The following is a 15,491-nucleotide window of genomic DNA, read 5'->3' on the forward strand; positions in this document are numbered from 1 at the left end:
CGACTTCGATTAACAAAGTAAAAGGGAAGATCACGAGGGAGAACCATGACTGTCAGTAGTAAGGTTCCCTCACTATGAGTCATGAAAGAAAGATATCAAAAAATTTCAAGGCAAAGTTAAATTTGTCAAGAAATTTTCAAGTATCTTGAAAAGATATGAATGGGATGTATGCCCCCCTACGTTAAAGCGATCATACACGCCTCACCGGGGGTGATTGCTTTAAGGTAGTGATACATATAAGAAATGAGAAAGGAGCACGTTATCACAAGGATTTAGCCCCCAAGTGTGAAATAAGCCCAAGGATAATAGACACAAAACACAAAGCACGAGGTGACTTCGCTTTCCTCGGGGTCAGTATGATGTATGATAATTCATGTATATCATATGTATGTATGCATAATTGTTCTCCATTCCCCAATCAAGGAAGATCACCTAGAAGAAGGGAACACATGTGTCTTTTGAGTCAACATGAGAGAGACCAAAAGAGATCTCAATGTTTTGCATCGTCCTCAAGTAGACAACACTAGGGACAACAAATAGAAGAATGAGAATAACACATAGAAGAAGTAACAAAAGAGATCAAGAGAGGAGGAGAGAGTCTGCTATGCTAATGAACTAGTCTAGCACGTCATCTACCCCCCGATCTTGCTAATCAATATTTCGGGAAGGTAGGAAACACACTAGAGGAGGAACATTCAACACAGCAGATGGAGCTATCACAAGATCTAAACAAGGGCTATGTTCATGTTCCGAGCCACGTTGTTCTTGTCTAGGAGCTAGGATAAGTGCTTTAGAAAATTCGTTAGATAGATGGTTATCAACATCAACATATTCATATTCACTATTAGAATGAACAAGAGTAACATTTTCATCATGAATAACATTTTCATCTATATCATCATCAAGATTTATAAAAATAGGATCTTTAACTCGCACAGGATCAAGACCATCATGCATCTTATGTTTAGGAGATTTCGGCTCAATCGTGGGCTGAGGAGAAAATGGAATAATACTGGCTGAAGGTGTTTTTGGGGATTGCAAAGTTTGCGAAGCAGCTGCCTGAGCTCTAAGATGATGCTTTTGTCGGCGTTCACGTGCAGAACGATTTCGTCTAGTCTTAGTAGGAAGTTGAGGAGATTGAAGAGGAGGAATGTTCTCATCCTTATCACTTGGGTGTTTAGGTTGTGGTCTCTTAGGTTGAATAATAGGAGAAGAGGAAGGTCTCTTCTCTCCATAAGAGGAAGGAGGAGGAACTGCTCCATATAAGGGAGGAATATTTGGTTTAGGAAGGAGACCAAGTCCATCATGACGAGGAGGGATAGGTCTACTTTTAGAAAGTTTATTAGATGTAGGCATAGTCACATCCATAGGGATGGGTTGGGAATCTTCTTGAGGAAAGACATTAGTTTTATCTTTCAAAGGAAGAACTTCCTTCTCAAGAACGATAGGAATGTCAAGTTTGGGTGTTCTAGGTTCACTTAGAGATAGGATCATATCTTTTTTCCACTTTTGATAAGATTTGAAAAGATGATCACTTCGCAGAGGAAGAGATTGGAATTGTTTAGGCCAAAAGTAATCAATAGGAACGCTAGAAGTTCTTTCAGCTAGTTTAAAGAGACTATGATTGACAGTAACAACTTCACCATTATGGGGAAATTTCAGACACTTATGAATAGGAGAAGCAATAGCTTTCATGGAAGATAGCCAAGGATAGCCTAGCTTCACACGAAATTGTTTGGATGATGGAATAATAGCAAAGTCCACATCAAGGGATTTGTTATGGACCTCAATAGGTAATGTAATAGAACCAATTGCAGGAGAAGAAAATGCATCAAATAGTTTCACAACCACATTTGTTTCATCATAGATCACTTGATTCAATTGCAAAGTAAAAACAAATTCTTCAGTAATGATATTAACCATACAAGAAGGATCAATAAGCACTCCACGGCAAAGTGTATTTTTGACTTTTGCAACTATATATAAAGGACCATCAGGTGCCCTGATAGTTTCACTAGAATCAAAGGTGATGGAAGGTTCTTTAGGGATTTTCTGCTGCTCTACAAAGTTAATCACATTCGGAGTCATAGACACAAGATCATCAGGTGAGACAGAGGAATCAGTAGTATCAATCGCATTAGAGGTATGAGAAGGCAATGGATCAGTAAAAATCTGAAGATTTTGGTTAGGAGGAGCTACAGATGTGTTGCCTTTATCATTCACTCCAGAAACAGAAATAGTATTATTATCAATCAAATCTTGAATTTTACCCTTTAAAGCAAAACATTTTTCAATATCATGCCCAGGATGACGATGAAATTGACAAAAAGATTTGTTATCAAAATAGGGTGAGTTAATCTTTGCAGGATCTATTTGCCTTATAGGAGGAAGAGTAAGCACATTTTGTTCCAATAACTTATTCATAATACTATGCAATGATTCATTCAAAGGAGTAAACTTTCTTTCTTTCTTGAAAAACTTAGAAATAGGAGGCACACTTGATGCTGCATTCACATTGTTGTTGATGATGTTTTCATTGAATTTAATGGACTCTCTGTTCGGTTTAAACTTCCCAAATGGTTGTTGACTACTATCACCCTTATCACCCGGAGCCATAGGATTTGCTTGTTCCCTTTGACTCACAGTCAGTTGATAATTGTGAAGAGTTGCGCACAACTGTTGGAAAGAAGTAAACTCAGAAAACAGGAGTTTTTCTCTAATGTCTTTTTGTAAATTAGAAATAAAGATTCTTTGAATATCATTGTCAGGAAAAGCAATTTGAGCATACAAATGCTTATATCTACCAATGAAATCAGTCACTTTTTCTTTAACACCTTGTTTACAATGCATTAAATCAATCAAAGTAACTTTAGGACTTATATTGTTTTGAAATTGTTGAATAAAAGCATTTGCAAGTTGTTCGAAAGAAGAAATAGAATAAGAAGGCAACGAGCAATACCATTGTAGGGCTTTATCTCTTAATGTTCTTGTAAACAGTTTTGCAAGCAACCTTTGGTCATAAGCAAAATCAGTACATATTGTTTGAAAGGTCTTAACATGTGTTAGAGGATCACCCTTACCATTATAAAGCTCCAAATGCGGGATTTCAACATGTTTAGGGGGGATAGCTCGAACAATTTCAAGAGAAAGTGGGCTCGCAACATCAAATGTGGGCACACTAAACTTAGATTGATTCATAGAGGCAATTTGTTGTTGTAAATAAGAGACAGTTTGTGCAAGATTGTTAATGGTTGCTTCAGTCAAAGAGTTCATATTAGACGTGTTAGATTGTGATGGAGGTGTTATGTTATTGAAAGAAGGTAGAGAGTAAGGTGGTGGGACACTATGATAGTTAGTCATAGGAGATGATTGGAAAGGAGGAACACTACAAGGAGGAATGGAATGATTAAACTAATTGCCCCCTTGCGTCATGTTCATTTGTGGTGATATAATAGGAACACTCATTCTGGGAATGAATGAAGAAGTTGGATTGAGTGAAGGCAGAGGGTTGATTGAAGAAGAGGGATTGCCCCCATGACTATTGATCATAGGAGGAATGTCTTGTATCGAAGTAGTCATTATGTTTGATGTAAAAGTAGGTATACTAGCAATAGGAGTCGTCAAAGAAATAGAACGATTAACTTGAGTAGGAGGTTGTGTATAACCTAAGGTTTCGGCACAACTTTTCATAGGCATCACATTCGAATCCACAATGTGTGCAATACCACGCAAAATATCAATTCCATTCTTATCACTTTGAACCATACATTTTAGACCCTCAATTAATGAAAGAGCTTCGCTATCAGGGTATTCTTGAGACATCCATTGTCGAAAATCATCAAATTGGTTATCCAATTTCAAAATTTGTTCTACAGAAACCTCATGGAGAGCTTCTTCATCATTAAGAGGATTAGAGGAATTACCCATGTCCTCGTTAAAAATGCCATTCAAATTAGGTTCCATCTCCTCAGTAATTAAACCTTGGACAGACTTAATTCTAAGGCTTCGTCTAACGGGAATAGTGTAAGTAGGGCTTATTGTTGTAAAACTCATGCACTAAAGAGAGAGAGAAGATTTTGAATTTTAGAGGTAGCAAATTTTAATAAAATCAGCCAATCTCCTAGATTTAAGCTGTTAAATACAATCAGGACAATCTCCCAAAATTTCAGAAAAAACGTCAGGGACCATGGCGAACGGAGTGCACACGGTCCTCGCAACATTTTTTGAAATTTTCAGGGATGAAAGTTATGATGATTTTAAAGCTAATCTGAAAAAATTGAGTGATTTTACGATCTGTAGATAGGCCAAATTAAAGTTGCAATCTCAAAATTGAACCCTACCAAGATTGTTGAAAAATGCAAAATTTGAATTTTGAAAAAGAGAGGGAAACTAAAATTTTGAATTTTATGATTTTAGAGGGAATACTGAAAGCAATGCAGGCTTTGAAATTTAAAAGTTGACTCAATTTCATGCAAAATTCAAATTTGAAAGTGGAAATCAGATTTGTTGCAATTAAACACTTAATTTCAGAAGTCACAAATTGTAAAAATTTGAATAAAGCACTGAAATTTTGAATGAATGCCAACACACTTTTCAAATTTAGGACTGTAAGAAACACAATTTTGATATGAATTTTAATTTCAACAATTTTTGAATGATTAGAAGCCTCAATCCAAGCAATCGCTAGACCAACTTTGACTTTAATTTTGAAAGTGTTAAAATTGATAAAATCAGCCAAAATTCTGGATTTTAGCAGAAAAATACAGTAAGATCTAGCTCCTGAAATTTCGGAAAAAATGTCGGGGATGATGGCGCTCGGGGTGCACACGGTCCTCGCAACTTTTTTCCAAATTTTCAGGGATGAAAGATATTGTGATTTTATTGCGGAATCCAAAGTTACAGCCGATTTGGAGGTGTTTTGATCAGTCAAATTATCAGTCAAAGGTTGAATCAAGAAGGTTTTAAAAATTAGGGTTTTGACACTTAACCACTTAATTTTCAGAATTAAAGCACAAATATGAATTGGTAATTTGCAATAGAAGGGTAGATCTGAAACAAGCATTAACAATTAAATATTTCACAAGCTCAATTACTAAAAAGAAAATTTTAGGGTTTTTATGCAATTAGCCTCTAAAATTTTGCAAAAGATCAAACATGGAAATGTAATTAAGGAAGCAAATTTTTCAGATCTAACCTTGAATAATCAGAATGAGGATGTTCACGTCGGTTTCACCAAAATGTAAAGCGGAAAAATCGAACCCTAGTCGTTCTCCCCTCCCCAACTCCAAGGAGAGAGAAGGGAGAGTCACTAGGGTTGATGGTTTTCACTTAGGAGAGACTTTACATTCAAAAGAGGGGTTGAAACCCATAAGATCCAATCCCACACAATGCAAGATTGGATTCTAAATGAGTTTCAAGGGTTGTGATAGCAAGGATACCCTCCTTTGTAAAGAAATGTGGAAAGAATGATTGAACTAGGAATGCATGTAGAAGCAAGAAAGATTCGCTTATAAACAGAGATAGGGATATGGGATGAAGCTGTGGACCTGGAATTAGCAGTAAAATGTTGAGACGGTGTTGTTCTGCAAATTTGAGCAAAAGTTGATGGGACGATGGCGCCCGGCGTGCACACGGTCCTCCGAAAAATCCGCGAAACGAAGGGGGATCTGTTCGTCTCTGCACAAGGATTCCAGATCTTCAATTACAGCCGCATACCTGCAACCTACACATAGAAAAGAGAGGATGATTGGAAGGTTAGGGATGAGGGGTTTGCCTTTAGGTCAAACCCCGGTATTGGAATTAACCAAGAAATGAGAATGCTGTAAATGTAAATGTTTGTAATGTAAACAAGTACTGATACCTTGTTGTAAGAATGTTTGTATTCTTACATGTGAAGGTGTAATGTATGTAGTATGTGATCTCCTCTTCAATGGTTGAATCCTTCTCTTGAATGCAAGACTTAGCCTTGAATGGAGACTTAGAATGCTCAATTGCTTGAAGGAATGCTTGAATGCTTGAATGCTTGAATGCTTGAATATCGTTTCCGCCCTTTTTTCCATCTACCAAAATGGGAGAGGAAATGTAGTTTATATACTTGTCAATTAGGGCTAATAGACTGATTTTCCCGACCTTAGGCCGACCAGGAAACATTATTTTCCAATTTGCAAACTTAAAAACCCGAAGCCCCATAAGAGACTGGGCCCAAAATAGGGCCAGGGACCAGGGCACTGGGGGCCATGGTCCTGGGGGACTAGGGCACTGGGCACCCTAGTCTTGAATGACCAGGGTACTAGGCGCCATGGTCCCACCTCCAGGGATAGTAGGGTGCAAGGAGGATCAGGCCAGGGTGCTAAAAAATGCAGTTTTTGATGTCATGAACAAGTGTCGGGGTCTCCATTTAGGTTCCGTGTTGCATCGCCATCGTGAAGACCCAAATGCAATCGAAATTGCAAGTGTCACAATTTTAGTATGCTACACATATTTGCATCTATATCATAAGCACCACATAGAAACATATGGAAGCATCACATAGAAACATGCATTACATAGAAACATCTCATCACATAGGTACACATGCATATAGCTGCCGCAAGAATCATCTCATATATATATATATAATCATAATTGTCATGATACAATGATGTCAAAATCATATGGCTACAAACACTCGAAGGTGTCTATATCATCATAAAAAAATGGTACAAAACTGATACATTGGGAGCCCTCTAAGGCTATGATGAACTCCCTCCCTCAGAGCCGCCTAGCCTCGATAGAGTTTGAGCCCTAGAAGGACCCACCCCAGGATCATCTCTTGTGTCCCCTCTATCTAGTGGTGGTGGAGGACCCATAACCCCACCACTAGATGTCTGTCTCCTATCCCTCTCTCCAGTGATCATCGTTGTCTGTAATGGTCTATGGAAGCTCCTAGCCTGCTGCTCTGGTGGCATGGCTCCATAGTATAGGTCTCTGCAGTAGCCTATCTCCTCCCCAGCTCGCAGAACAAAAGCATAACTAGCTCTTGTATCCTCTGTCACCTGCCTCCCTACCCTTAGTGTTGTCTCAACCTTTGTATAATGTTGGATAGCCTGATCTCTCTCCCACTCCATGTCCCTCAGCTGTCTCTTGAGCCTAGTTGTCTCCCTCTCCAGATCCTGGATCTCATCTGCTTGTCCCTGATAGATCTCCCTCAACTCTAGTAGCTCATCCTACTCCTCCTCCTCTCCCCCCTATACCTGTGGCTCTACTTGTGCCTATACCTATGGCTGCTCATGTGGCTACCCCTATCCCTATCCTTGTCCCTGTCCCTATCCCTGTGCCTGCCTGGGACCCTATGTTGCTGGCACCTATAATGGTAAACCACCTCGGCCTCTCACCACCTGAGCCTGTGTCTCCTCTCCACCCTCTCTTTGTGAAGCCACTCTCCTATCATGCCTCACCTCCTCCGTTGGCCTCTACCCCCACCATCTCCATCATCATCCTCATTCCCCCCACCATCTCCATCTATCTGCTCCCCTAGGTTTGTCAGTCATGGAAATGGATGCTCAGCCCAATATGCAGTATACTCTGCATCCATCCCTATATCCTCTATCTCTGGCCACATATCTCAAGGCAAGGGAACCATCTCTACTAGCTGCATCACTTCCTGATCATATGACAATAATGGCATGAAGTGTGCCTGATCTCTGACTATTCGAGCATACATCCTAGAACCCCATGGCATCCGTTGAATCCTATCAAACTACCTACAAACCCTGTCAACCAACTGCCTCTCTAGTACATAGGGTGTCTGCCCAATCAGATACTTTCTCTTGAAGGTGTATGGAAGCTCTACTGCATCATCCTCCCACTCCTCACACTCTTGATATGGTCTCTATACCATAGTGTCAATCTCATCGATGACCCTGTGCCAATACTCCAATCTCCCAATCCATGGCTGAGATGTAATCATTTCATATAAATACACAAACAGTGCCCATGGCCCCTACCTTTGAAATGTATCGGTCGAGTCATCGACAGATTCTCATAAGCCCATACCTATAGTAATGTCACTTCATAGCCCAATCCTATGGATCCATGATATACAAATTGATGAAGCTCATAGTACAAGTGTGCCAGCATGCATGGTCCCCAAGCATATCTAGTATGCTGTGTCACCAGTGTCTCCAATGTGCTCCACTAGCCCATATCCAACCCTCATGTCACCCTATCTGGACATTGGAACCCACTGAACACTCCTACCAGTACTGCTAGTAGTGCCAATCTGGACTATGTCATGGTATCCCACGCCACATGTCCAACCCTCATCTCTAAACCTGGATCCTGAAACACTCGTCTCAGTGCATTCTTGTCTCTATCTCGATCATAGGGTATCAACTCCCCATCAATCGGTATCCTCATAATCCTATACACATCCTCCAAGGTGACTATCATCTCACCCATCGACAAATGGAATGTGTATGTCTCAAAGTGCCATCTCTCAACAAGTGCAGTTAGCAATCCCATGTTCGCCCAAAACTCAAGCACATACAGAATGAATTGCAAACCCATAACCTCAATCACGACTCTATCCTCAAATGTTAGCTCTGGTCATAACCTATGAGTCAATGGGAATCTCTCCCATGACTCTAGCAAAGGTAGGTACTCTTGCAGTCAAGCAAATCGATCATGTCAGTCATAGTGGCATTCCCTATTCATCACAAAATGCTGCTTTTTATCTTAAGTGCTTATGATACTCTATCCTAGTGACACTCACTGTTCATCACAATGTGTTGCTTCTATACTAGTGGCACTCACTATTCATCACAAAGTGTTTCTATTGATCCTAGTGGTACTCCCTATTCATCACAAAGTAATACGTATTTTGCACTCCCTGTTCATCACAAAGTGCTACTCATATTTGCACTCCCTGTTCATCACAAAGTGCTAATCTTATTAGTACTCCCTATTCATCACAAAGTACTATGTCTTGGTACTCACTATTCATCACAAAGTGCCTCAATCTATCATATCCTAGGGCCTCTGCTTGAGTGTATCCACTTGAGTATTTTCCTAATTGGCAACATATGTTCTATCATAGAATTGTCAATCCTAGCCTTATTTGCTATTCTAGTCTTCCCTAGAGGACCTGCTTGAGTGTATCCTCTTAGAAGCTTATCCAATCGACAACATATGTTCATCACATAACTGCCGATTTTCCCTAGAAGACATAAATGCACATTTTTTACACAAACGCGCCTTCATGACATAAACATGCTTACATACTGCACAAACGTGCCTGCTCTACACAGACGTGCCTAAAATACTCTAACATGCCTATGCTCTACATAGACGTTCCTGCTCTACACAGACGTGCCCACATTGCACAGAAATGCCTGCACAACGTAGACGTGCTCGCATTTGACATAGATGCATTTTCCTGCACAGATGCACCTAGCACAAACACAGACGCGCCTAGCTAACCCTGATGCACCTGGCACCAACATAGATGCACCTCTATGTTCTTTGACCTTGTTTGACATACCTAAAATGCATTTAATGCATTACGTAGCATGCATTAATGAAAACATTTATTGCAACAAAGTACAAGGAGGTTTTGTGGTACTTACCGACTCTCCTGCATCTATTGGCCTTTGAAATCGGCGAACACGATCAAATCTGTGAACCAATGCCATCGCTACTGACTGTTGTTTCTCTATTCTCTCTCTACACTCTGATCTCTTGGATGTGTGGATGACAATGAGGATGTTTTCCCCTCGTGGTCTATCTTATAGACTGCCCTAGCCCTAGCCTTCGCCATCGTTTCCCAAGTTAGTCTTCTTTATCCCATGACTCTGTCACTGTATCCTATCTAGTCAGTCCATTCTAGCCTTTCTTTTTTATCGAGAGATTGTCTATGATCTTATTAGTTCATATTATCTTTTTTGAAACAACGTGACAAGGTGCATTGTCTCAAACAGGGGCAAAATGTTGACACCTAAAATTGTCATGTCTAATTAAATAAATATCTTTATTTATTTAATTATTTTATCTTAATTCTTCTATTAATTGAATAAATCTTTATTTATTTAATTAATTCATTTATCCTCTTCTAGCCTTATTTCTCATTTAAATAAATACATTTATTTATTTAAATTCCCCTTTTCCTAAATTAAATAAATATCTTATTTAGTTAATTGATCTCACTTCTTCTATTAATTAAATGAATCTTTATTTATTTAATTAATTCATTAACCTTTTCTACTCATGACACATGTCATTCATCTCTTAATTCCTGCACTACCTACCCTCTCATTATTTTCTTATTTTCTCTACCTACCCTCTAATCATAGATGACCATTTATCTTTTACACCTCTCAATCTTATCCCTCCATTTCTTATAGTGTCTTCTATATAAGGAGATTATTTCTTCATTATCAACCCTAACTAACTAACTAACTAACTAACTAACTAACTAACTAATCAATCGACTACACTACACTTTCAAACTTTCATATGCAATCCTACTTGCAACCACATTTATGTTCTTTATTGAGCTCTTGTGCACACATAAAATCTGAGAGAAAATATATCAATCAAGATCAATGGAGATAGGAAGAATGGAGATCCAAACCCTATTGGACATGTGATGGTATAATCTTTGTGATTTCATTTGATTTGCATTGTCTTAGGTAATCTTCATATGTTATGGTGGATCTTTGTTGTTGTTAGGCTAGGGTTTTGTGGTTGAATTCATTTAGTCTTTCAATATTGTTGTTATTCATTTTCACCATAAACATTTTTCATCTATATATTACCCTCAAGGTAATCGACAAGTTGAGGCATCTAGCAAAAACCTACTAACTATCTTACACAGAATAGTGAATAAATCTGGGAAGGATTGGCATCTGCAGCTCAATCCTGCATTATGGGCTTATACAATAAGTATTAGAAGACCTACTAGGGCTACACCTTTTTCTTTGGTATATGTGTCCAAAGAAGTATTGCCTATTGAAGTAGAAATACCATATCTAAGAGTTTCTTTGCAAGGTCTTGTTACTGATGAAGACTATAGAATATCTAGATTGCAAGAACTCGAATTGTTGGATGAATGTCGGCAAGTGGCGTTTGATCATCTCAGAGTGTATCAAAAGAGAATGTCTAGAGGATATAACAAGAAGGCTCGACAATGAGAATTTCAGGTTGGTGACCTAGTTCTGAGAGAAAATCCTAAAAATCAATAGTTTCGAGACAATAAAGGGAAGTTTGAACCCAACTGGCTGGGTCCCTACATTGTTACTCTAGTCTTTGGCTCTGGTGGCTATCAACTCTCAACATCAAAAGGAGAATAGCTCCATGAACCAATCAACACCATCCACTTGAAGAAATTCTTCACTTAGCATTTTTTGCTCCAACAACTTGTGTAGCTGAAAAATGTCCTAAAAAAATCATTAAAATAATAAAAAGTCTTGAAAAAAAAAAGAGAAAAAAAAAAGGAAAAAAGAAAAAAGAAAAAAGAGAGAAAATGCCCTAGTGAAAACCTGGTAAAAAGGCACCTTGGTAAAAAAAAAGGAATATCTCTACCAAGTAGGTGAAAATGTGGGAAACAATCGCCTCTTGTACTCAAGCGCTCCATCTATCAATGCAATGTTGGCATTTCCTACTTTCATGCATAATTGCTTTTGCTTGTACATATTTCAGTCACTTGTGTGACATCTCAGTTCTTTTAGAACCCTCATGGGTTGAAATTGATTAATGTCCTAGTCTTAGGTTAATCGATAGAGCACATTACATGTCCTAAGCAGTATCAACAAAGTGAACTTTATGTCAGTGAAATTTGGTCATCCAATCTGAGTCAGTCACCTATCTCTTGACTACTGAAGAGTTTTATCACTGAGTAAACAAGCAAAACAAAGTAACAGAAAACAATCACTAAACAGTTTGAGATATGAATGAAAATTTTCTTTGTCTTCTATCTTTTATATTTCTTTTTGATTATTATCCCTTTGAGTAACTCAAGGAAGTCTATCTTGACTAAGAGGAGCAAGGATTGGGGGCATAATATTTTTTTTGTTTTTTGCTTGTAGGAATGATTCCAATGATCTAGAAACATCTAATCAGCTTGGTATCTGTGATAAGAGTCGTCACATTAAGGTGAAATCACCACACATACCTCAAATCCACTTATTTGTATGCTACAAGGAGGTTCACATCATTTCTTTGACTGTTTTGAGGGAATTTCTTTATCATGCAATCTGGGTCCCTGCGAAATTTGTCCAAAGATATGAATGAAAAAAAGGGTCATTGCAGACAAGATAATTAATCTTGCACATGAAAAGAAAGGAACTCTAATCTACCTACTATGTTTGTTAACACTTAGTGATGAAACTTAAGCATTTCAAATCTAGTGACTAGGTTTAGGTTGCATCTCATTTTGCATTTCATTCTCCATTTTTTGAATTTAGAGTGATTTCGGTATGTTAACAATGATCTCTTTATCTTCTGAATGAGTGTTGGAAGCATCATCATTTCTTAGCTAAGTGGTCTCTTTTTCATCATTTCTCTAACCAAGTACTTGTGTATTGAGATGTTAACTACCTACATAAGCATCTTATATAGATTCATATATTCATTTGCATTCATATTATTGCATAGAAAAAATTAATTTTTTCTTTTGCATTCCTAGATACTCATTTTCTTCATTTATTTGCATATGAAAAGAAATAAAAAATAAACATCCATATTCATTTACATTACATCCATACTAAAAAGATATGCACACATATAGAATAAAGCATATAGAAAGACATCTCATAATCGATTGACACAAGTACAATGAAGTCAAATCAAGATCTTGTACATATAATCATCAATATCTCGGGGTACAAAATAATGTCAACTGACATATACAAACTCCCATTGGAGCAAGAATTGTAAGGGCTACAAAAGAATGGGTGTGTCTACACAAAAATATAAGAGCTACACAAAAAATATTTAACTCTCTGCCTCTCCCTCATCATCAAGTGGTGGAGGAGGTAGAGCCTGCTAACCTAGGTCCTAACGAGGTGCCTGAGCTCCCTCAGACCGAACCATATACTAGGAGTAGGGTACAACCTATTGTGCTACTAGAACCACTACACTATACACTACAACTTAGTAGGCTACTTGACTCATCTGATGGAGTACCTCATGCTGGAAAGCGTCTTGCTCGACCCTCATGTCTGCTAGTTGTCGGTCTCATTCTGCTAGCTAAGTCTATGCCACTGTCAACTATGACTGCAGACCCACCAAACATGCTCTCATCAACCGTGTTGCATTTTCCCCCTGCTCCCTCACAGTGTTGGCACTATAATAAGTTTGTTGGTATGATGATATTGAGAAGCTTGTTTGAGATTGATGATATAATTGATAAAGGATGATTACTATCTTAATGATATTATTATTTTGTCATTGATATCAAGCAATTGATTTTGTGATTCAGTATGATGTTGTCTTATCTTAAAGAGTATGTTTTGATGAGTATAAAGATGTTGGTAAGTGACAAAGAAAGAATGTGAAAATGAAGGGGAGTAATAAGTTATTCAATGGGCAACTATTATCGAGTTAGACAGTGATGAGATTATGATATTTTGATTGTTTTTATATCCTATATATGTGTATTTGAAGACCGAATAAGAGGGAGAAAAGATTTCATGCAATAGAATGAGTAAAGGTTTGATACTGTTCTATTTTACCAAGCAAGGAGCTAGTCAGTAAACACCATAGTTATCAGTGTCGGTTAAAGAAGAAAGAAGTTACCGAGTGTTGTCAGAAAGAAAAGCTACCGAGACAGTAACCGAGATGAATACAAAATGTCTACTGAGTAAAGTTTAGTATTTACTGAGTATCAACCGAGTAGTAATAGAATGCATTGGATGAATAAATACATTATTAAATGAAGGATGCCAATAAGCTAGAGATTTATAGACGATTGAAATGTCATGCAAGAAGTTTGTTAATGATCTACGGCATTCTAAATTCAAGAGTTAGATCTACAGCACAGATTGAACGGTCATAACCGAGCACAAGTACCAAGGAAGGAATACAAGTTTCAAGGCAAGATAAAACATTTTTTTGTTCGAAGGATTCAATGAACCTAGTCAAGTTTGAAGATCTAATGCCTAAGATTAATCATGGGAAAAGTGATTAAGGAGATTAAGTGGTTAGGAATTTCTTATAAATAAAGAAAAGTTGATGAACAATGGATGTGGGCAAATTGAAGAGTAGTGATACTACAGAGGTGATTACCGAGTAAATAAGATTGAAGATCTAATTGAAGAACAGATTGAGAAGCCCATCAAGGAGGAAGATAAGTCTTATGACAAGATTATTTTGAGCACATGGAGTCTACTTTAACATTTCAGATGTGAAGTTGGAGATATATTTTATTACTGTTAATAGCCTTATTTGTAAATCCTGTAGCAAGGTAACATTTTGAATGAGTGTTTCAAATTCTTTGACAAGGTCACTTCTAACAAAGTGCAAGATTCTGATAAATCTGAGGGAAATCCCTTGATCGGGTCACATCTAGCAATGTGTTTATGTAATCTTTAACATGATTGGCTTTTAATCGAGCATACTCTAGAAGAGTATATTTTCTTAATGGGTCTGAAATTCCATAGTGGTTTTTTCCCTATTTGGGTTTCCACGTTAAATCTGGTGTTAAATGTGTTTTGATGTTTCAAGTTTATTAGTTTATGAGTTTGAATGATTTATAGTCATAGTTGCATATCAAGTTCTACCGAGGTTGAATCTGAAGAATATTTTGGATTCTAAGTTTATCTGATTCACCCCCCCCCCCCCTCTCATCTAACTAACAATTGGTATCAAAGTGAGAAATGTGAAAGACAAGTTTAAAGAAACTTGAGGCAAGATCTGAAGATGCATAAAAGGGATGCACCAAAGTTGAACAAGTCAAGTTTCTCCACGTGGCAGAAAAGGATGAAGCTACACTTATCAGGAATTGGAGAATATGCAACATATTATCTAGAGAATGATTACACTGCACCCAGTACCTACCCGATGGCAATGGAAGAGATAAAGGAAAAGCAACAACATATTCAAGCAATGATTGAAATAACATCAGCATTGACTGACTCAGGGTTTAATGATCTAGAAGGTTGTAATGATGCCAAACCTATGTGGAATAAGCTTATATCTGTGTATGGTGGTGATGAACATGTTCAAAGAGAAAAAGTAGATAGTCTAAGAGGACAACTTGAATCCATGAGAATGAATGAAGGTGAGAACATAATCCAATACAGTACAAGGTTAAAGGAAACTATCAATCAAATCAAAGGAACAGGAGGAACTATTCAAGAAAAGGATGTAACAAGTAAGTTGCTAAGAACACTTCTACCTGCTTATGTCATTCAAGTCTCTGCAATTAATGAATTAAGGTTTGTACCAAACATGCCAGTCTCTTTGGATGCTACTATTGGTAAGCTACATGCTTTTGAGTTAAGTAATTTTGATAA

This window comes from Cryptomeria japonica, chromosome 1 (genome assembly GCF_030272615.1).
Source record: "Cryptomeria japonica chromosome 1, Sugi_1.0, whole genome shotgun sequence".
In the NCBI taxonomy this organism is placed as follows: Eukaryota; Viridiplantae; Streptophyta; class Pinopsida; order Cupressales; family Cupressaceae; genus Cryptomeria; species Cryptomeria japonica.